This window comes from Mustela lutreola, chromosome 4 (assembly GCF_030435805.1).
Source record: "Mustela lutreola isolate mMusLut2 chromosome 4, mMusLut2.pri, whole genome shotgun sequence".
In the NCBI taxonomy this organism is placed as follows: Eukaryota; Metazoa; Chordata; class Mammalia; order Carnivora; family Mustelidae; genus Mustela; species Mustela lutreola.
Window position 1 is genome coordinate 58,085,974 of NC_081293.1, and position 21,196 is coordinate 58,107,169.

General features: G+C 35.6%; 1 protein-coding gene across 2 annotated transcripts in view; it reads left to right on the forward strand.

Moving 5' to 3' along the window:
- The window catches only part of CTNNA3 (catenin alpha 3), a 1,866,967-nt gene that overhangs the window by 6,079 nt on the left and 1,839,692 nt on the right, over positions 1-21,196 (forward strand). Inside the window, exon 1 of one of the 2 annotated variants that reach the window (XM_059170125.1) lies at positions 13,840-13,926. The exons of the other annotated variant lie outside the window; for it this stretch is intronic. The gene's annotated coding sequence lies outside the window, so the exon portion shown is untranslated. Of the gene's footprint in view, positions 1-13,839; positions 13,927-21,196 lie in introns of those variants that run through there. 2 annotated transcript variants of the gene reach the window in all.

The following is a 21,196-nucleotide window of genomic DNA, read 5'->3' on the forward strand; positions in this document are numbered from 1 at the left end:
GCTTTCTAGAGTGGGTGCACAAGTTTGGAAATGCTCACTTTAAAATTTAAGTATTATCTTTAATTGGAAAAATCAGAGGGTTAAGAGTATGCAGAATATAAAATTTGACAGCTATTTTCATATATCTCTTCAAGAAATTTGTATCAGTTTACATCCCCACTAGCTGTATGCTAAGAGCTTATGTGCCCAATGCTAACCAGTGCTGATGATACTCCTTCAAAAATTTCACTTTTGACAGTCTGATAGGTAAAAGTGATATACCTTGTTCTTTGGATTTGCATTTAACTAGTTATGAGGAAGGTTGAGCAATTTTTAAATAATTATTTAGCCCATTTTAAAATTTCTTTTTACATAAATTGCCTTTTTATATTCTTTGTCCATTTTTTCTTTTTCTTTCTCCATGGTAAATTAAACACATTAATTTTTTGTCTTTTTACTATGTTGTAAGTATTTTCCCCCAATTTGTTGTTTAGTTTTTGACTTCTATGTTTTATTTTTAAATAATGCAGAAAATAAAATATTTTTGTACTCAAAATTTTAAACTTCTTTTTTATGACTCCTGGGTTTTGTATTTCCTTTAAATGACTTTTTGCTTCAAATAGTATGCAAAAATGTGTTATAGATAATTTCACTTATACTTTCAGAATTTTAGTCTTTGCTACATCTGGAGTTGATTTTGAGCAAAGGAGTGAGGCTGGGAGTCAGTTTTTTTTTTTTTTTTTTAAAGATTTATTTATTTATTTGACAGACAGAGATCACAAGGAGGCAGAGAGGCAGGCAGAGAGAGAGGGGGAAGCAGGCTCCCTGCTGAGCAGAGAGCCTGATGCGGGGCTTGATCCCAGGACCCTGGGATCGTGACCTGAGCTGAAGGCAGAGGCTTTAACCCACTGAGCCACCCAGGCGCCCCTGGGAGTCAGTTTTATGTTAATTTTTCATCCAAATGTTTATTCATTTGAGCCAGTATGATTTATTTAAGAATAACTCTTTTTCCTGCCGATTTAAAATGTCATCTTTATCATAAGCTAAATTTATATTTAGTCTGTTTCCCAACTCTCTCTTCTGTTGCAGTAATATTTGTATCTAATTTTTATTTATTTGTTTACTCATTTATTTATTTTTATTAACATATAATGTATTTTTTGTTTCAGGGGTGCAGGCCTGTGATACATCAGTCTTACACAATTCACAGCACTCACCCTAGCACATTCTCATTTTTAATCCAATCCATACTTTTTTTTTTAAAGATTTTATTTATTTGAGAGAGAAAGAGTGAGCGAGTGTGTGTGAGCGCATGACTGGGAGGGTCAGAGGGAGAGGGAAAAGCCGACACCCCGCTGAGCAGAGAGCCAATGCAGGACTCTATCCCAGATTCCTGGGACCATGTGACTTGAGCCAAAGGCAGACCCTTAACGCTAACTGAGCCATGCAGGTGCCCTCCAATCCCTACTTTCTAAATAACTTCATTTTATGACATGTTTTAATACCTGGAAGGATTAATCCTTCTTTGCCTCTTTTCTGCCCCATTAGGATTTTCCTAGATATGATCACATAATGTTAATTTCTAGATGAGTTTTTGTATAATATTTTATCTGGTGGTTGGGACACAGCTACATGCAGATGGGCTTTTAAGACCCAGATCTCTAGGCTGGCTATATTGGATTTGGTTCTTTGGCCAGATGTGTTCAGGTCAGAATTGTACCACTGTCCAGCTTGCATGCTTAAAATTTGTTGTTCTTGTTGTTTTATAAAAATGAACTTTTAAACTGAATAAGTTATATTTGCACATCTATTTTCATTTTTAATTTTAACAAAGGGTGCTTTGGCTACAGTTCTTTATTGCAACCACCAGTCTACAGAGTTTCATAAATGACATTAGATTTTTCATAGACTCCAGGAGACTCCGGGAAACAGCCAAAGACGATGTGGCGGGAAAATGTCCAGCTGTATCTGAGAGACAGTCCTGGAGATGTGTTAGCTTCCCTCATTCTGGATTCTTGGGCTGGACACTAGAAGCTCCCCTCACAGTTTTCCCAGAAGTTATCTGATGCCTGCAACCTTTTATAATCTCACCCAAGCTGTATTTAGTTTTTGAAATCTAGAGGCGTGAAGCTGGGCCAGAGCTGGAAGGGTTGTTTGCACACCTATTACATCTGCCACGAAGGGTTGTACGATGAAAATAAATTTTCCTCCTGTCCTGACCCCAAAAACTGCTACCAGTTTCAGGTGCAAATTAAAAAAAAAAATTAATGTATCATTCTGTATCAGGACACATACATTTATTTCACTCTTTATTATAGCTGCTGCTTGTTTGAATTTAACCAATTTATTGCCCCACACTATACTGGAATATTTTAATGTTGCTGTGTATTGGTGAGGACTCATATAACTCAGTAAAGCCATACAAATTGTTAAAATATGAAATACTTTTGTATCCCTTCTCCTCACTACTAGTAGTCTTCCTCTACTTGGCCTCTTGCCTGGTACCTTTCTTAGACCCATCAATTAAAGGGTAAGCATTTGGCACAAAAGGGGCCTTCTAAGACTCCTCTCCAGGCTAAACTCTGGTTGGAGCCTGAGCCATGCTGGTGGTTAAATCTTTTTAGTATCTTTCCACTGCTAGGCAAATGACATCCATTTGGATTTTGTATATCTCCTAAGGCTTTTCCTGACCCTTTTGGTCACAGTTAAAGTCATACCAATGTAAGAATATATGACAATTTATTTAACAAGTCCCTAACTGATGCACATTTAGGTTGTTTTAACTTTTTGATTAACACAAACAACACTGCAATCCTTGACATGCATCTTCACATACATGTGTTCAGATTCCTAAAAGTGGCATTGCTTTGTCTTTTAGACAAATATAAAATTTTACACATATTGGCAGAATGCCTTCAATAGAGATTTTACCAATACACACTGAGACCAGCAGTGTATGAGACAGCTTATATTTTTCTTGTGAAAGATTTCCTAAGAGATTTTAAAAAGTTTTAATGAAACTAATACACCTTTTTAAGCAATGATATAAAAAAAGAGAAGAAAATTAAACCTCATTGGTATGAGTAGCTCTTAATGAAACGATACCAAGATATCATTAGATCATTGTCATCTTCTAATTAATAAAATTTTGATACTGTGTTAAAATTTCTTGGGGACCAACATCAAATTTACAGGTTTTAATTTTTAGAGCCTACCTTTCCAATATATGGGGCAACATCCATCAGTTCTCAATGCCGTGATTACTCAAAGATACAAACAATAATTCTGTGATGATATGTACAAATTTTTCACTGCTCTGTAATCTAGTAGTTCTCAACCCAGGGTACTTTTGCTCCCCAGGGGACATTTGGCAATGTCTGGAGACATTTTTGATTCTCACAACTGGGAGGCTGGTGCTATTGGTGTTTTGTGGGTAGAGGCCAGGGATGCTGCTAAACATCCTACAACTCACATGACAGCCCCCACAACAAAGAATTATCCAGCCTAAAGTATCAGTAGTGCTGAGAGTGAGAAACCCTGTTGCAATAGACTACACCTGGAAATGGACATTGATCTAAACAGTTAAATATTCTTTCATTGTCTTTTGTTCATTAATTTATTCTCAAGACTCTTGGCACAATCTTTTTGTTGTAAAGAGCATTCTCCATGGCAGACAGGTTGAAAGCAAAGGCAAAATATTGTAATCTTCCTTCCTCTCTGTTGTTTGTCAGTATCATGAACTCCGCCTGAGAGTGGGGCCAGCAGTTGTACATTTCTTGTCCTTCTTTCTCAAACGCAACCTTAAGTTTTTACATTGTTTTGAGTGTTTTTCATAAGGCTTTGCTTATCTTAGGTTTAGTCAGTAAAAGCCAATACTGCCCTGATGTGTTCATTCTTCCCATTCCCTTCTTCCTTCTTTTGTATGTCCTTTGAAGATCTCAGCTCTTTAGAAAGCTCCTTGTACACCATCTTGAGTCATATTTGCGGATGTTCTTTCCCATATTTTCCTCATGTGATTGTTGTAGTGGTCTTTATTTTTTGACCTACCTTTCATTTTAGAATCTCTGGCTCTGGAACATGCTTATATTTTCTCTGAACTGCTCAATAATCTAAGATACTTGTCTTACTTTGCCTTGTGTTTTCTTCCTTGACTGCTGCGAACTCTAAGGTGATCTGTTCAGTTTTCCCCAAGGTTCCTGTCACTTTTACTTCACTCACATATTTCTCTTTGTTGGTAAGAATTAAGTCCAGGGGAGCAGTTCTATTCCTTGGTTCTTTTGCTCTTTGGATGTGGAATTGGCTGATAGAGAGGCAGCCAATAAAGGAGAAGAGTCGTTTCTCCAGTTGTGACTTTTAAATTAATTTTTTTTTTTTTTGGTTTTGCTGATTTTTAAATTTTTTTAAATCTTTGCTAGGTCTCTTGATTTTGACCTCTCACTTCAGTTTTCTTTTTCATTTTACTTGGTCTCTCTGTCACTTCTGTCCTAGAATTTGTGTGTTAGGGTATTTCACTGAGAGCACCGTGTAGATGTAGTCTAAATTTTCTGTTGAGGATGATTTCCCTTGGTATCTTTAAGATATTGTCTTACTCTTATGCTATATAGACTTTTGATTTTGGATTTTTTTCTGTCTGCTTGTTTTTAAAAGATGAGATTTTGTGGTGTTTATCATAAGTGAGCTATGTATATCCTCTTTGAGCTTAATCACTATCAACTTTGAATTACAGAATTTCTTAAATTTTAAATCTCTTCTCTCTTAAATCTCAGTATATTTCTGGATTACAGAGGATACATACCCACTGGGGCAGCTATTCTCTTATTCATATTATTTGATCCTTTACTGGATCAAATATGGATCAAGTGGGGGGTGAATTTAACCCTAAATAATTGAAAGCAATTTGGATTTATTTTTCTAAGAGAGATGCATAAAACCTAATCTCTAGAATACCCTTCTGCCATTGTTTTTCTTGTGTCTGTTGCCCTCCTTTTGGGCTCTCATATCTCAGGGCACAATATATGTACTCTTCCTTTCTCTCCTTATATCCCATATTGCATTTCTGGGAACAAAGATCTTCCAGCAGAGTATATTTAGAAATGTATTGCTGGGAGGTGACCAGGAAACACACCTGGTTATCTAAAAAGCGGCTCCTTTCTTTGCAGTAATGGGGTGAGAACTGGTGTTTTGGTTGGTTCTGTCAGCCTTAGTTCTCTGATAGGATGTCAGGATATGAGGGCCTGGCTCTGTGGTTGCTTTAAGTTTATGTACAAGGGAGTTTTAGTTGTCCCTCCCCCCAATTTATCCCATTCATGAAATATAGAAAATAAGAATGGCCAGATTTAGCAAAATACAAGATACAGAGGTTTGAATTTCAGATAAACAAGCAATAGTTTTTTAAAGTATAAATATGTCCCAAATGTTGCATAGGGCATGCTTATGCTGGAAAATTATTCATTATTTCTCTGAAATTCAAAGTTAACTGGAAATTTTGTATTTTATGTAGCAGCCATAAGGTGCCCCCCAGTGTTTTTAAATCATTGTGAGATACTTATCCTTTGGTTTCTCAGGTACTGGTGTAGGAGAGTCTTTTTCTGATTTGATAAAGGTTATCCTTTCCAGTCTTCCTTCACCTGAAAGGCTGGGAGGAGTGGAAGAAACTTGTAGAGTCTGGGGGCCTTCAAAGAGGAAAAGAATGAAGACCTGGACTTCTTTCTTTTACAATGTGTTTATACTAGAAACTTTTTAATGCATTGAACTGGTCCTGGATAAGAAAGAACCTAATAAGAAAGAACATCAGAGACCTTAAGCTAGAATCCTTTTTATGGCCTGCGTTACCTGGTGGGAGAAGCTGTTTGGGCTTGTGAGTGATTGGAGGCAGAAGGAGGCAGAAGGCCCTCCTGACGGAACGACCATGTTTAGTGAACTGAGGCTGTAAGTGTGGATGTCACGCCATACCTCTGAGGGAGCAAGCTTGTTCTTTCTTGAAGAACCACTGGGGGACAATGTCGGTAATTGTAGCAGCAAAGGCAAGAGTGCAGCAGGCAAAAAGGTCACACTGGACTTCAGGGGATCAGTTTTCATCAGTAAACTGTGTGCTGGGAGCAGAACACTGGCAGCCTTCAACAGGGCCCACTTGAGAATCATATTCTCTAATTTTCTGTCTCTGAGGCATGGGGGTCAAGAGGGCCCTGGAGTTCTTGAACAATTTGAGGGATAAGAGAGTTACCCTGTCAGTCGGACAAATGGGAAGTAGTTTTAGTTTGTACTTTTCCACTTGCCCTTCTTGTATTTTTGTTGTTGCCATGGGAAGAACATGCTCCTGGTAGCTCACTTGTCTAAGAAGGATGAGAAACATGTACAACAGATTTAGATTCCAAAACTGTATCTTGGAGTAAGCCCAGCCAGGCCCATCTTGGATTAGCCAACCTAACCACCTAAAAATGCACAAGAGAGAATAAACCTTTTGTGCCACTGAGTTTTAGGTGTTTTGTTATGTAGTATTATTATGGAAATAGCAACTCATAGACCATTAAACAAAAATGACTTAGTATAATGTTTTTAGAAATAATTATTTTTTAAGATTTCATGTATTTATTTGAGAGAGAGGATGAGCGTAAGAGAGCAGGAACAGGCAGAGGGAGAGGGGGAGGGAGAAGCAGACTACCCACTGAGCAGGGAGCCTGTTGCAGGGCTCAATCTCAGGACCCTGGAATCATGCCCCGAATTGAAGACAGATGCTTAACTGACTGAGCCACCCAGGCGCTCTGGATTTTATAAAGAATTATTTAAAAATTAATAAGGAAAAGAATAATAGAGAAATGGGTCAATGATAAGGGAAAAAGTAATTCACAGAAGAGAATATTAGAATGACCAATAGATAAATGAAAAGATATTTAGCTTGTTTCACTAGTTACTAGATAAATACAGATTAAAATAATGGTGTACCTTATCGTACCTATGAGATTGGTAAAAATTGATGTATAGTAATAACCTAGTATCTGTAAAGATGCAAAACAAATGGAACGTTAATATATAGATGGTAGGATCTTTATGGATACAAAGAGAGACATATTAAGCAGGGAGAGGATATTTTCAGGGATTAGTACTGACAAAAGATTATATATAGAATGTATAGGGAATTCTTAGAAATCAGTGAGAAAAATAGGCCACCTAGGAGAAAAATGGATAAAAAGTACAAGTAAGCAGTTCAATGAATGGCTGTCTAGTCAACCCAAAATAGATCACCAGTCACATTGGTAATCAAAAATGCAATTAAGTTAAGACAACAATGAGGCCCACTTCGTACTTCCTGTGTTGGAAAAAGTTGAAATGTCCTGCAATATCTTGTGCTCAGGAGGAGATGGGAACATGTGAACAAACCCACATGTTCTGCTGGTCATGTTATTTTGGAGACCAATTTGGTAATATTTGTTGAAATTGACTATTCAAATGCGTTCTGACCCAGAAATTCTACTGCCAAATTGTATTAGTTTGCTAGGGCTGCCATTATAAAGTATCAAAGACTGGGTGGCTTAAACAATAGAAATTTGTTTTCTCATAGTCTAAAGGCCTAAAGGCCAAGATCAAGGTGCTGTTAAGTTTGGTTTCTCCTGAGGCCTCTCTTCTTGACTTATTCATGGCTACCTTTTTGCTGCATCTGCAACATGATTACCGCTTTTGGTGTCTGCGTCCTAATTTCTTCTTAAGGGACAGTGATCATATTGGATTAGGGCCCATCCTAATGGCTTTATTTTAACTTAATCACATCTTCAAAGGCCCTATTTCTATATATAGTTATATTCTAAAGAATAGGGAATTAGAATTACAAACATATAAATTGTGGGGAGGTTCAAATTCAAGCTCTACTTTACTCTGCTTACCCATGTCTATTTTGATCCCTTTCCCCTGTTTTTCCCATGTTGTGAAATGTGACCTACAAAGTGGCCATGAAGGAGAATTGCTTATAAAAATTACCCATAGAATTTAATGGAGTGCTCTGTTCGGTGCTAAATAATTCACCAATTAATCACTGTTACTATGTGGAAAGATACTTTTCTCTTTGTAGAATTTTTAAGATTTTATATATTTATTTGACAGACAGAGATTACAAGTAGGCAGAGAGGCATTCAGAGAGAGGAGGAAGCAGGCTCCCTGCTGAGCAGAGAGCCCAATGCAGGGCTCTTTCCCAGGACCCTGGGATCATGACCTGAGCCGAAAGCAGAGGCTTTAACCCACTGAGCCACCCAGGCGCCCCTCTGATTCCCTTTTTATAGGGAAAGAGACATCTCAGCAGACATCTGCTGTCACCTTATTGGCCAGAATTTGTCACATGCCATTCTGAGTTGCAGAGAAGTCTGGGAAATCTGATGTCCTGCTTCCATTGCCATGAAGGGTAAGAGAGAGCTGAACTATATGTTGCTTGAACTAACCTATGGTGCTTACCGTATATATGCAATTAAATTAAAACAACTTAAATATATATTTGTATTTACTTATTTAGTTCAACATGATAGATCATGAAAACACAATGTTGGGGTAGGAGGAGACAGACAGAGAAAAACAAAGGTAGGGGGGAGAGAGAAATAGAAACAGAGATACAGAAACAGAAGGAGAGAGAGGAATTACAATACTGTTTATGTAAATCTGAAAAGCTGTTTATCATTGTAAAGATGTATATCAAAAGAGTTATGGAAAGTTGACCAGAAGGGCATCCATTTACTAGTAAGGGGATGCCTATATGAGGGGAGGAGTGGAATGGAACTGAAGCAAGGGATATAGAATGTGACAATATGACAACAACAACAACAAAATAAAACAGGCTTTTCACAGACCCGTTCCATCAGTTGAACTTTATCTAAGGAGCACGATTGATATGTCAATCTAATTCTGTGCTTTCATGATCCATGACCCAGAAAAGGCTAGGATGGTTTGGGGCATGTGTGTGTGAGTTACTCTCTCTGTTGGGCATGGTTATTGTTTAGAGTTGAAGAAATGTGAATCATTATGCTTATGACTGAGTTTACTTTTTAATTTTTTAATTTATTATTTATTTTTATCTTTATTTTTATTTTTTTAAAGATTTTTTATTTATTTGTTTGACAGATAGAGATCACAGGTAGGCAGAAAGAGAGAGAGAGAGAGAGAGAGAGAGAGAAGGAAGCAGGTTCCTCGCTGAGCAGAGAGCCCGATGCGGGGCTCGATCCCAGGACCCTGGAACCATGACCTGAGCTGAAGGCAGAGGCCTTAACCCACTGAGCCACCCAGGTGCCCCGAGTTTACTTTTTTAAACCTTACTCTGTGATGAGCTTTATTCTACAATTGGAGGCCTGATGGGAATGATGTTATTGTTTAAGTTTAGTGAGTATAACAGGTATTCGGACAATTTGGAGATATTATGAGTTTTGCAAAATTGATTGTCTTTGTACATATATTTCTTTTGCTCTATAATGAAAGTTTAGTAGACTTGACTTTAGAGAGCCAATGAGGGACACAAGTTATATAAACATGGCCTTTTGATAGTGAAATCCATCATTCTCTAGTTTTCTGTTATTATCTTTGGAAGCAGAGTGGGAGAAAGGATTTCCTTCCCTTCGCTCTAATGCAGCCTCAGCGAGTGACTGGCTGTCTGCTCTGGAATGAAGCATGTTGGCATGATTCCATAAGTCTTATGTGGGAACAAGACTGGAGGTTTTCTATTTTTTACTTATTGTCATTCCTTTGCTTTTAGTTCACTATTCTGTCCTTTTACCATCCCGTATCTAATCCTCTAAATAAACATAGATCAGTTATTAATATATGTTAGTGTATCTTTCATTTTCTCTTTTAAGCATTTGTTAACACTTCAGAAGCAAATCTTAAGCACTTCAATTTTATGTTTCTTAATTACCTAATTATAAGTTATTGTCATGGATAGGGTAGATTACTTCCCTTGGTGAAAGGGATTCGATTTGCTAAATAAAAATGTGTGGACTTAATGACTCTTCCTCCATTTTTAAATCAAATAGGTAATTTGCTACCTCTTAGCACCCTTCAAAAATTCAGTGGCATTTGGTTTTGGAAAAGGAGAATTCTACAAAGAGAAAAGTATCTTTCCACATAGTAACAGTGATTAATTGGTGAATTATTTAGCACCGAACAGAGCACTCCATTAAATTCTATGGGTAATTTTTATAAGCAATTCTCCTTCATGGCCACTTTGTAGGTCACATTTCACAACATGGGAAAAACAGGGGAAAGGGATCAAAATAGACATGGGTAAGCAGAGTAAAGTAGAGCTTGAATTTGAACCCAGTTTTCACGTGTTTCTGCCTCTTCTTTTCATTTCTCTCCTTCTCTTCCTTTTTCTAGTGGGTACTTGTTTTGCAAAGTACTATCCTTGCCTGCCTTATCTTCCTCTCCTCTGAAACGTGGAAGAGCTCATTTAATCTCATGGTTTAGGGCGTAACATGGATGCGTAGTTACTGTATCTCTCTTTCTAGGCTTGATTTTCTCCTGAGCTTCAGGATTCTGCGTGTCAGCTGCCCATAGGACATTACCCATTTGCACATGCCTCTCAGACCTCAAACTCATCATATCTAATGTACGTCAGAGTCAGAGCTTGCTCACTGGTGTGAATATTATTTGTTATGAGCACACTGCAGTAGTTTAAAGAAATAGTAGGTAATGTTCAATATAAAATTAAGTATATTAAAAAAACACAAAAATAAAATGAAATCTAAAAAGTATACTGAAAATCCAAATAGAACATAAATGTATGGAGGCATTTTTGCTAAAAGTAAGAAGGATTATTTTAAATTGTGTCTATTGACTGGTTATTCTGTGTCCCCCTACCCCATGCATTGTTGTTTAAAAATTTTTTTAGCCACAAATAGAATAGAGACTAACAAGACCATTAGACGTAGGTTCTTTTGATTCTGGGGAATCAAAAATTGCTGAATGAAACATACTTTAGGAGAGCCTGTGTTAGGTACCAAACTCACAGTTGGAAAGTAAAGTGGAATTAAATATATGAAAACAAAAAAGTTATCTGTGTATTCTAAAATTGGATGTTTTTAGATTTTTTCGGATGAATTACTTGCAAAACTGACTTTTCAGTTTTCTTATGCAGGCATATCTTGTAAGTTAATTTGAGAAATAATTTGAAGTATCTCTTTATATAATAGGGAATGTATCAGTTCAGAAAATTAAAGATTCAAAATTTCCTGAAAGAATCCATAGCAATTAAGTGGTGTTATACTTTATTTCCAGGTGTAAAAGATGATTTTTACATGGTTACCATTTGTTATTATATGAGGAAAGAAAGGGACACATCTTGTTATTAAAAATGATTTTATAGAGCGTGGAACTGAATACTTGCTTTCAATATCACAGATAGGATTTTTTTTTTATGGGAAAAGAAGCTATAATTTCCTATTTTGAATCACTATTGTGGAGAAGAATGATTATTTCTTTTCTCTCTGGAAAGTGTAATACTTGAGCATAAAGGATGTGTCATTAGTAGTAAGTCTGGGAGCGTGAAAAGAGAGATAGATCACTCTTCGAGTCTTTAGATCTGTTTTATTTTTGTCAAGTTAATTTAGTAAACTTAATGTTTGTGATAATAGCTTCAGAGAAGCATAGAAAATTTTTATCTTCAGTCAAGATAAATTTGTGGTTGTTAATGATTTTGGCTATTGAGATGGTAAAATCTTTAAGAGTAAATCAGGCAAGTCAGTGTTCACACTTTTCCAAATTGAAGTTGTAAAATAAGGAATTTGTAGCTTGTATGAGGACTTTGTTAGCCATAACATTGTATGGTCATGAGAAATATAATAATGCTGTGAAAACAGGAACCCGTCTTGTAAAATTAACCTATAGCTCCTAACATATAATGGACAAATAGCAGATACCAAACCGAGCATTTGGAAAAAATTAAACATTTTACAAGTGTATATGTAATTTTTAAGAGGAATTATCCTGTATTATAGTGTAGTTCTATTTTCTTTTGCATTTGTTTTGGATTTTCTAATGGAACTTTTAATCTTTATGTAGAGTTTTTATTTCTTTGTTTCCTTTTTTTCCCCCCAGAAAAATCTAGGGTTGTAGAAAGTCATTTTGATCATTGAACCAAATTCTACTTCTTAGCCTTTCTTTCATTACCATGAGGATGCATCTGATTGAGCTGACTGAGGAAGAAATAATAATAGACTTTGTCACAAATGAGAAGTTTTAAACATTAATATGGGCTCTGTGAAAGTCAAATCTATATGGGCAAAATAAAATGGGACTTTTTTTTGTAAACATTTTTTAAAAAACAATTTTATCCATTTATTTAAGAGAGAGAAAATGAGAGAGAGCAAGAAAGGGAGAAGGGTCAAAGGGAGAAGACTCTCCTTTGAGCAGGAAACCCCATTTGGGACTCTAGGATCATGACCTGAGTCCAAGGAAGCCGCCCAACCAACTGAGCCACCCAGGTACCCCTCAAATGGGACATTTCTGAACACATTTAATAAGGAAGTTTGAGATGGTATGTCCCAGTTTCTAGTTCAAGTATAAAAATAAATGTCATTGGATGCAATACTTTGGTTTTTCAGGATCAAATGGTACCCTCTGCTGGCCAAATTAGGGATTACGTTTAAAAATGAGTAGCTTTTTTTAAAATAGGGTTGATTGCTATAGAAAAGATTGAGCAGTGCAGAGTATTGTGAAATAATACAGAAAAATTACATATGTGAAGACTGAAGCCAATGTATCACTTAAATAAATATTTTCTGAAGTGAAATATGGAAATATCCATAATTGAAATTTCCTAAACTTTTGCTCTACTTTAAAAAATTTATTTATTTCAGATTTTGTTTATTCATTTGAGAGAGAGAGAGAGAGAGAGAGACAGAATGAGAGAGAGAGAGTAAGCCAGAGCACAAGAAGGGGGAGTGGCAGGCAGAGGCAGAAGCAGGCTCCCCACTGAGCAAGGAGCTGGACGTGGGGTTCAATCCCAGGAGCTGGAGATCATGACCTGAACAGCAGGCAGATGCTTAACCATCTGAGCCACCCAGGCACCCCAATCTGCCTCTTTTTTTTTTAAGATTTTAGTTATTTGAAGGAGAGAGCAAAAGAGATAGAACAAGCAGGGAGATGGGCAGAAGAAGAAGGAGGGAGAAGCAGACTGCCTGCTGAGCAGGGAGTCCAAAACAGGGTTTGATCCCAGGACTCTGGGATCATGACCTGAGCTGCAGGCAGATGCTTAACTGACTGAGCCACCGACTAAGCCATATAGGCGCCCCTTTTGATCTATTTTTTAACCACAGAAGTAGGCCGCAGGGAAGTAACACAGCAGGGGACAAACTACATGGCTCTCCTATCCCTATTTTTGATAGCAACTGTGATATTTAATTTACTTTCATCAGTTAAGTTACTTTTTTAGGAGCGATTGGCAAATATCTAGAGTGGAGATAAGAGCTACTTTTCTCCAGGTACCCTGACTCAATTTCTGTTTAAAATAATTGGAATATTCTTAAGTAATTTAGAAGTTTGATAAGTTCAGGGAGGTATCATATAACACGCATGTTTTACACTTTTCTTTCAGTGTTTAAAATTTTTAAGGTTACTTTGGAATTTACAATGTTTGGGGAATATAATGCACACAGAAGTTATGTTTAAAAGCTGATACTGGACAATATATCATTATTTCATGCAAATTTGGAAAATGCAGTTTTAAGTTTGATTCTCCTGTTTGATGTCACTCTTATAGGCATATTGCTTTAAGAGCACCCATCCCCCCTTTCTGCTTGAGCCACTGTGTCCTGTCAGTCATCCTGAAATACACTAGGGTGCTTGTCAGGCTGTTTGCTTACAGATGCATCATAAGCCAAATTGTGAGCCGTAATAGTGGCACTGAATTTCTAAGTACAAGAAATTGCTTAGACAATTGATTTAGTATCTGTATATGGGTAATACTCTGTCCTGCAGTAGGTGAGTGAAGTGTCCAACTTTTTAAGATCAAATTTTGCTGTGTAAGGCAAATCCTATAATTATAGATTATCTGTTGCTTCGTTAGATAGCTTTGGGGGAAGTAAAAGGACATTATTTCTATGAAATGGGATGAATAGAAGCTACTATGCTGTGCATTTATTACTTTTATACTAATTTTTCTTTTAAGAACACTAAACTCTAAATGACTTTATGAAAGCTCCAATTTTATAAATGTCTACTTTTTTGAATAGATTAGTGGGCATTTCAGATTTAGATAAAAATATGATTCTCTTACACATTTTTTTCTTTCACAACAACTCAGGTAGACTCAATTGAGCAGAGGCTCCGTTCTGCTATATGGAGTGTGTATTAGTGATTTTTTAAAATAGCGCTAAAACAAATGCTCATGTGCCAGTGCCCAAGCTATAGTAGTGTTACATCAGAGCATTTAAAAATTCCTGCTGTGTAACCGAGCCATTACTATTTGAGTAATCATATATGCCAGGAACTGGAATCTTTACATTCTTTACACATTAAAGTTGTGTAGCAAGCAGTTTCTTTATTTGTGCAGTTTAATTTCTGTCACGGGCCTCTAAACTTAAATTGTGCATGGATGATTTTCCTTTATTTTTTGTATGCAGCCTTAAATATCTTCAAACAAAGCATTGATAAAAACAAAAAGGAAGGAACTTGGATTTTGATACTTCCGTGTTCAATATGGTAGAGAATAGTTAAGAGACAGCAAGGAGTTAAAAGTTTTAAGGCTTTATCTAATGTAAACAAGAAGAGATTGCTTTTGCAGATACATAGAATGATTATTTATTTATTTCTTCTTCTGGAAAGGATTTAAGGTGACTTACAAGGCTATATGAAACTCAAGATAGCACAAATTAAAAGTGGAGTGAAAGAAGAAAGGAAAACAAGCATAAGAATATAAAACAGAGTCAGGAATGAGGCAAAAAATGCAGTGGTTTTGACTGTGGTTTTATGATACTAATGTATTACAGACAGATGGGAGAGAAAATTCGGGGTTACAGAAATCTTTCATGGGAATTTCATACAAACCAGTTGTTTTCCTTACTGCAGGTGGCAGTTCGGAGTGAGCAGAGCACGTTGGACAGTGAATATTAAATACACTTTAAATGTCACTTGTGTTTTGGTGGGAAAAAATTGGAGAACTGCTGCCTTTTTAACCCTTGCACTGATTTACGTGGGCTTGTATGACTCTACGTTTTCTAGGAGCAGAAAAAGATTGAGTCTGTCACTTAATTCAGAAGAAAGATTTAAGAGGTTTACTTCTTTAGAAACAGTATTTTATCTAAATATGGTAAAATATTTACATATTAAAACGGACATGATCAAGACAATGTTTGAAGTAAAATATATTTGGCAGTTTTGTGTGAATCTATGAATCTTGTCCTAGTATATTTTTTAATAGTTTGTTGTAAATGAGATAAGCTACTTTCATCATTCCTTTTACTCTTTCAATTTAGTGATAAGTTTAACTTGAATTTCAACTTATGTTAGGTCAAAATTAACTGGATCCATCTGAGAAATAAGTTGTTGATTAGGAGGAGGGAGTTAAGAGACAGGACTTTAATGTTCTTTGATCTTTAAATACTCAAAATGCAATACTGTGTTGGAGACTTTGGGCTCTGTACTACACACCATACCAAACCCAGCTTGTGTAGTGAATAAAATAAGCTTGCAAACTCATTGCTTTCACCCAGGAGTATTGAAGAACAGAATTGTAGCAGTTAAAACTTTGCCAAAGTATCTTTACTGATATACTCAGAAATCAAATTAACATGTGAATCATGGACAATCACTGGGTCCCCTTTTTAAAAATTCTGTTGTTAGAAATAAGATCAATAAAACAAGATAATTTTGGAGCACTGGGTGTGGTGCATAAACAATGAATCTTGGAACACTGAAAAAAATAAAATAAAAAAAGATATAATTTTTTTAAAGGGCAGTGAAAAAACAAAGAAAAATACTCAAAGCTTTTGTTTTTATAATTTTATAGTATAAACACATATGCAGGTTGAGTTAGAGTTCTTTCAAGAAAAAAATATGAATCGTACGCATAATACATCAGGTACATAGAATGACATTGAGGATAAACTGGACACCAAAGAGGCTTGCAAGCTGCAAAGCAAATATTATTAGGAAGTTAAATAGGGTTGCCATGCCTGGGTGGCTCAGTTGGCTTGAGATTCTCTCTCCCTCTGCCTCTCCTGCTTGTTCTCTCATACAAACAAACAAACAGTTTTAAAATCAGGAAGTTAAATAGGGTCAAGGCACCAAATAAACTGAATGATGTAAGAGAGAGGTCGGGAATATTCTGTGAATATTAATCGTACAACTTCCTTTTGTGTGATTCTTTCACTTAGCATAATGCCTTTCACTTAGCATATTCATGTTGTTGCGTTTGTCAGTAGTTTACTTTTTTCAAGCACAAAGTATGATGGGATGATTGTATTACAAGAGTGCTTATTTATTTGTTAATGGAAATTTGAGTTTTCAAGTTTTTGACTATTATGAATAAGGCCAAAATGAACATTTGTGTATAGGTCACTATGTGGACATATGCTTTCATATCTCTTGGGTAAATGTTTAAGGAGAGAAATTGCTAGGTCATATGGTGGGTATATGTTTAATTTTGTAGGAAACTACCAATTTTTGTTTTCAGTAGCAATGTATGAGCTTTCCATTTACTTCTCAACTTTGCTAGCTTGGGTATTGATAGTCTTTTTAATTTTAGTCATTCCAGTAGGTGTATAGTAGTATATATTGTAACTCTAATTTGCATTTCTCTAGTGACTACTGATATTGAGCATTTTTCATGTGCTTAGTTACCATCTATATATCTTCTTTAATGAAGTGTCTTTTCAAATGTTTTGTCCCATTTTAAGATATTGAATAGTTTTTCATGTAAATTATTGATTTCTAAGTATTCTTTATATTTTCTGGATAAAGGACCTTTATCATATATGGGTTTTAAAAGTACTGTGACTCAGTCTGTGGCTTGCCTTTTCATTTTCTTTTTTTTTTTTTAAGATTTTTAAAAATTTATTTATTTGACAGACAGAGATCACAAGTAGGCAGAGAAGCAGGCAGAGAGAGAGGAGGAAGCAGGCTCCCCGCTGAGTAGAGAGCCCAATGTGGGGCTCGGTCCCAGGACCCTGGGATCATGACCTAAGCTGAAGGCAGAGGCTTTAACTCACTGAGCCGCTCAGGCGCCCCTCTCCTATGTTTTCTTTAAGAAGTTTGATAGCTTTGTCTTATCCCTAGCTCTGTGATCTATTTCAAGTAAATTTTTGCATCTGGTGTGAGAAAAGGTTTAAGATTCTTGTTTTATGTATGATGCCCAATTATTTCAGCACCATTTGTTGAAAAGAAACTTGAGCTACTTTGGCACTTTTGTTGAAAATAAATTGTCCATGTTAATATTATGTCTAATATATGAGGATTTAAGAAAATGTAATCATCTTATCATGCCCCATAAAATTAACAAATATTAGCATTATCAAGTAGAGACTGTCTAATTTTAACTGCTTAAAAATGTCTTTTTATAGTTGGATTTTGGAATCAGAATTCAGGATTGACATAATTTTGAGTGGCTGGTCCTAAGAGTTTTCCTTCTTTTCCATGTCATCTATGAGTTGAAGAAACCAAGTCATTTTATCTTGGAGTATTTTTCATGTTCTGGATTTGGGTGATGGCAACCTTGTGATGTCACTTAACACATTCCTCCTTCCAGTAAGGTGGTAGTTAGACAAGTCTTGATTAGATTTAATTTTAACTCTTTTGGCAAGAATACTGTGTGGATGATGAGTACTTCCCATTGTGTCACGTCAGGAACCATAGAGTCTGAATTGTGTCACATTTGGTGACGTTAAATTTGATCAGCACGTTCAGGCTCTGTAAGTCTGATTCTCAAAGTTCCCTATTAATCATTCACTGAATGATTTTAACTTTTACTGATGATCATTTTCTAGATTGTTATTTTCTAAGGGATTGTAAATGGTGATTTTTAGTGTTTTGTAATTCTTAATTAGTTTTATTGGTTGGGATTACTCTATAAAGAATTTTAGAATATTCCTCTAAGGTATAGTTCATGCCAGAAAATCAGGAAAATACTTGACTATTTCTCATTCTTTATTAGTTTTCAGAAAAATAGGATGGTGTCCTAGCAACTTTGAAAGGTAACCAGTGAGTTTTTGTTTTCTGAACTAATTTTTATGCATGTTTTATTGCAATCTTTATTTGCAATAGATAAAGTTCTTTATCTTTATTGCAATCTTTATTTGCAATGGATAAAGATTGCAAAAGATATTGCAATCTTTATTCTTTTGATGCTCAAATTTCCCATTTTTGGTCAGTGAGAATACCTTTAACTTGGGTCCTGAGCCTCTTGACAAATCCAAGTGGTTTCTATGTTTTAGGTAAGATGTTTTAGGCTGATTTTTTATATTTCCTGCCCCAGATCTTCAACCAGCATTTTCTTTGAGAAGCTTGGGTCCTTTTAGTGGGAAATAGTATTTAGGAAACACAATCTATGTACTGGGTTGCTGTTGCCACTCCCACTTCCTTTTTATTTTGTGAATGGAGCTAGGAAATTGGTATTTTTTAGGAGGAGAAAAATATATAATAAGATCATACTGCTAATTCCAGTTCAATATAAGATAACAGGATTTACATGTAAATTTTCTGATTTAATATTTGTATCTATTTTCCTTATGCTAGAATCTTATTTCCTAATAGCATGAATATAATTGCTTTATCATAATGTGTGTGAGTATAGGTATATAAGTTTATATATATATGTATGTGTGCATATATATAAGAATTTATAAGGCTATATTACATGTATTTAATAAGAGTACTAAATGCAGCTGAAGATTACTTTGCCATTCTTTTTTTCCTAGAGGATATCCTTTTAAGGATTAGAGTAAAAATACTGTGTTTTGAAGTCACTTGAAATTAATTGGTACAATGAATTACTTCGGGCATGCATTAGTTTTTATTTTTGGAGTAGATATCTAGAAGTGAGATTTCTGTACCCACCTCCCTTCTGGTAACCATCTGTTTGTTGTCTATAGTTAAGAACATGTTTCTTGGTTTGTCTCTCTCTCTCTCTCTCTCTCGTTTTTTTCCTTTGCTCATTTGTTATGTTTCTTAAGTTCCATATGTGAGTGAAATCATATAGTATTTGTCTTTCTTTGACTGACTTTTTTCACTTAACGTTATACTTTCTAGCTCCATTTATGTTGTTGCAAATGGCAATATTTTGTTCATTCTTCTGGCTGAATAATATTTCAATGTATGTAGGCATGTATGTGTGTATACCTTCTTTATCCATTCATCTACTGATAGACAGTTGGCCCATTTCCATAATTTGGCTATTGTAAGTAATGCTGCAGTAAACATGGGAGTGCATGTATGCCTTTGAATTAGTTGGGTAAAATGAAGTTTTTGTAAGTACCCAGTAGTGAGATTACTGGATTGTAGAGCAATTCTATTTTTAACCTTTTGAGGAACTTCTATATTGTTTTCCATAGTGGGCTCCACCAGTTTACATTTGCCCCAACAGTGAATGAGGGTTTCCTTTTCTCCATATCCTTGCCAACACTTACTTCTTGTGTTTTTTTATTTTAACCATTTTGACAGGTGTGAGGTGACATCTCATGTGGTCTTGATTTGCATTTCCCTGCTGATGAGTCATGTTGAGCATCTTTCCATATGTCTGTTAGCCATTGGAATATCTTTTTTGGAGAAATGTCTGTTTACTTCTGCCTGTTTTTTAATTGGAATTTTTTTTTTTGCATGTTCAGTTTTATCAGTTCTTTATCTATTTTGGATACTAATCCCTTATTGTATATGTTGTTTGCAAACATCTTCTCCTATTTCATAGGTTGTCTTTTAGTTTTGTTAATTGTTTCCTTCACTGTGCAGAAAGCTTTTATTTTGTGGGAGTCCCAGTAATTTATTTTTGCTTTTGTTTCCCATGCCTTAGGAGATGCATCTAGAAAAATGTTGCTATGGTCAATGTCAGAGAAATTGCTGCCTGTGCTCTTTTCAAAGATTTTTATGGTTTCAGGTCTCACATTTAGTTCTTTAATCCATTTTGAATTTATTTTTGTGTATGGTATAAGAAAGTGGTTCAGTTACATTCCTTTGCATGTTGCTGTCCAGTTTTCCCAACACCATTTGTGGAAGAGACTGTCTTTTTACTATTGGATATTCTTTCCTACTTCATTGAAGATTAATTGACCATATAATTGTGAGTTTATTACTGGATTTTCTAGTCTGTTCCATTGATATATGTGTCCGTTTTTGTTCCAGTATCATGTTTTGATTTCTACAACTTTGCACTATAACTTGAGGTCTGGAATTATGATACCTCCAGTTTTGTTTTTCTTTTTCAATGTAGCTTTGGCTGTTTGAGGTCTTTTGTGGCTGTGTACAAATTTTAGGTTTGTTCTAGTCCTATGAAAAAATGCCATTGGTATTTTGGTAGGGATCGCATTAAATGTGTAGATTGCTTAGCCTTAGCATAGACATTTTAGCAATATTTATTCTTCCAACCCTTGAGCATGGAATGTCTTTCTATTTCTTTATGTCATCTTGAATTTCTTTCATCAGTGTTTCATCAGTGTTTTATAGTTTTCAGAGTACAGGTCTTTCACCTCTTTTTCTCTTAAGTTTATTCCTAGATATTTTATTTTTGGTGCAATTGTAAGTGGGGGTGATTTTCTCAATTTCTCTTTCTGCTGCTTCATTATTGGCATATAGGAATGCAGCAGATTTCTATACATTGATTCTGTAGCTGTGCCTTTACTGAATCATTGTCAGTTCTAGTAGTTTTTGGTGGAGTCTTTTGGGTTTTCTTAATAGAGTATCATGTCTTCTGTAAATAGTGAAAGTTTTATTCCTTCCTTATTGATTTGGATGCCTTTTATTAATTTTTGTTGTCTGGTTGCTGAGGCTAAGACTTCTACTACTGTGTTAAATAGTGATCGTGAGATGGACGTCCCTGTCTTGTTCCTGATCATAGAGGAAAACATCTCAGTTTTTCCCCATCAAGGGTGTTGTTAGTGGTGGGTTTTTCATAGATGGCCTTTATTATCTTGAGGTATGTTTCCTCTAGACCTACTTTGTTGAGGGTTTTTGTCATGAATGGATGCTGCACTTTGTCAAATGCTTTTAATGCATCTATTGAAATGATCATATGGTTCTTATCCTTTCTTTTATTAATGTGGTGTAT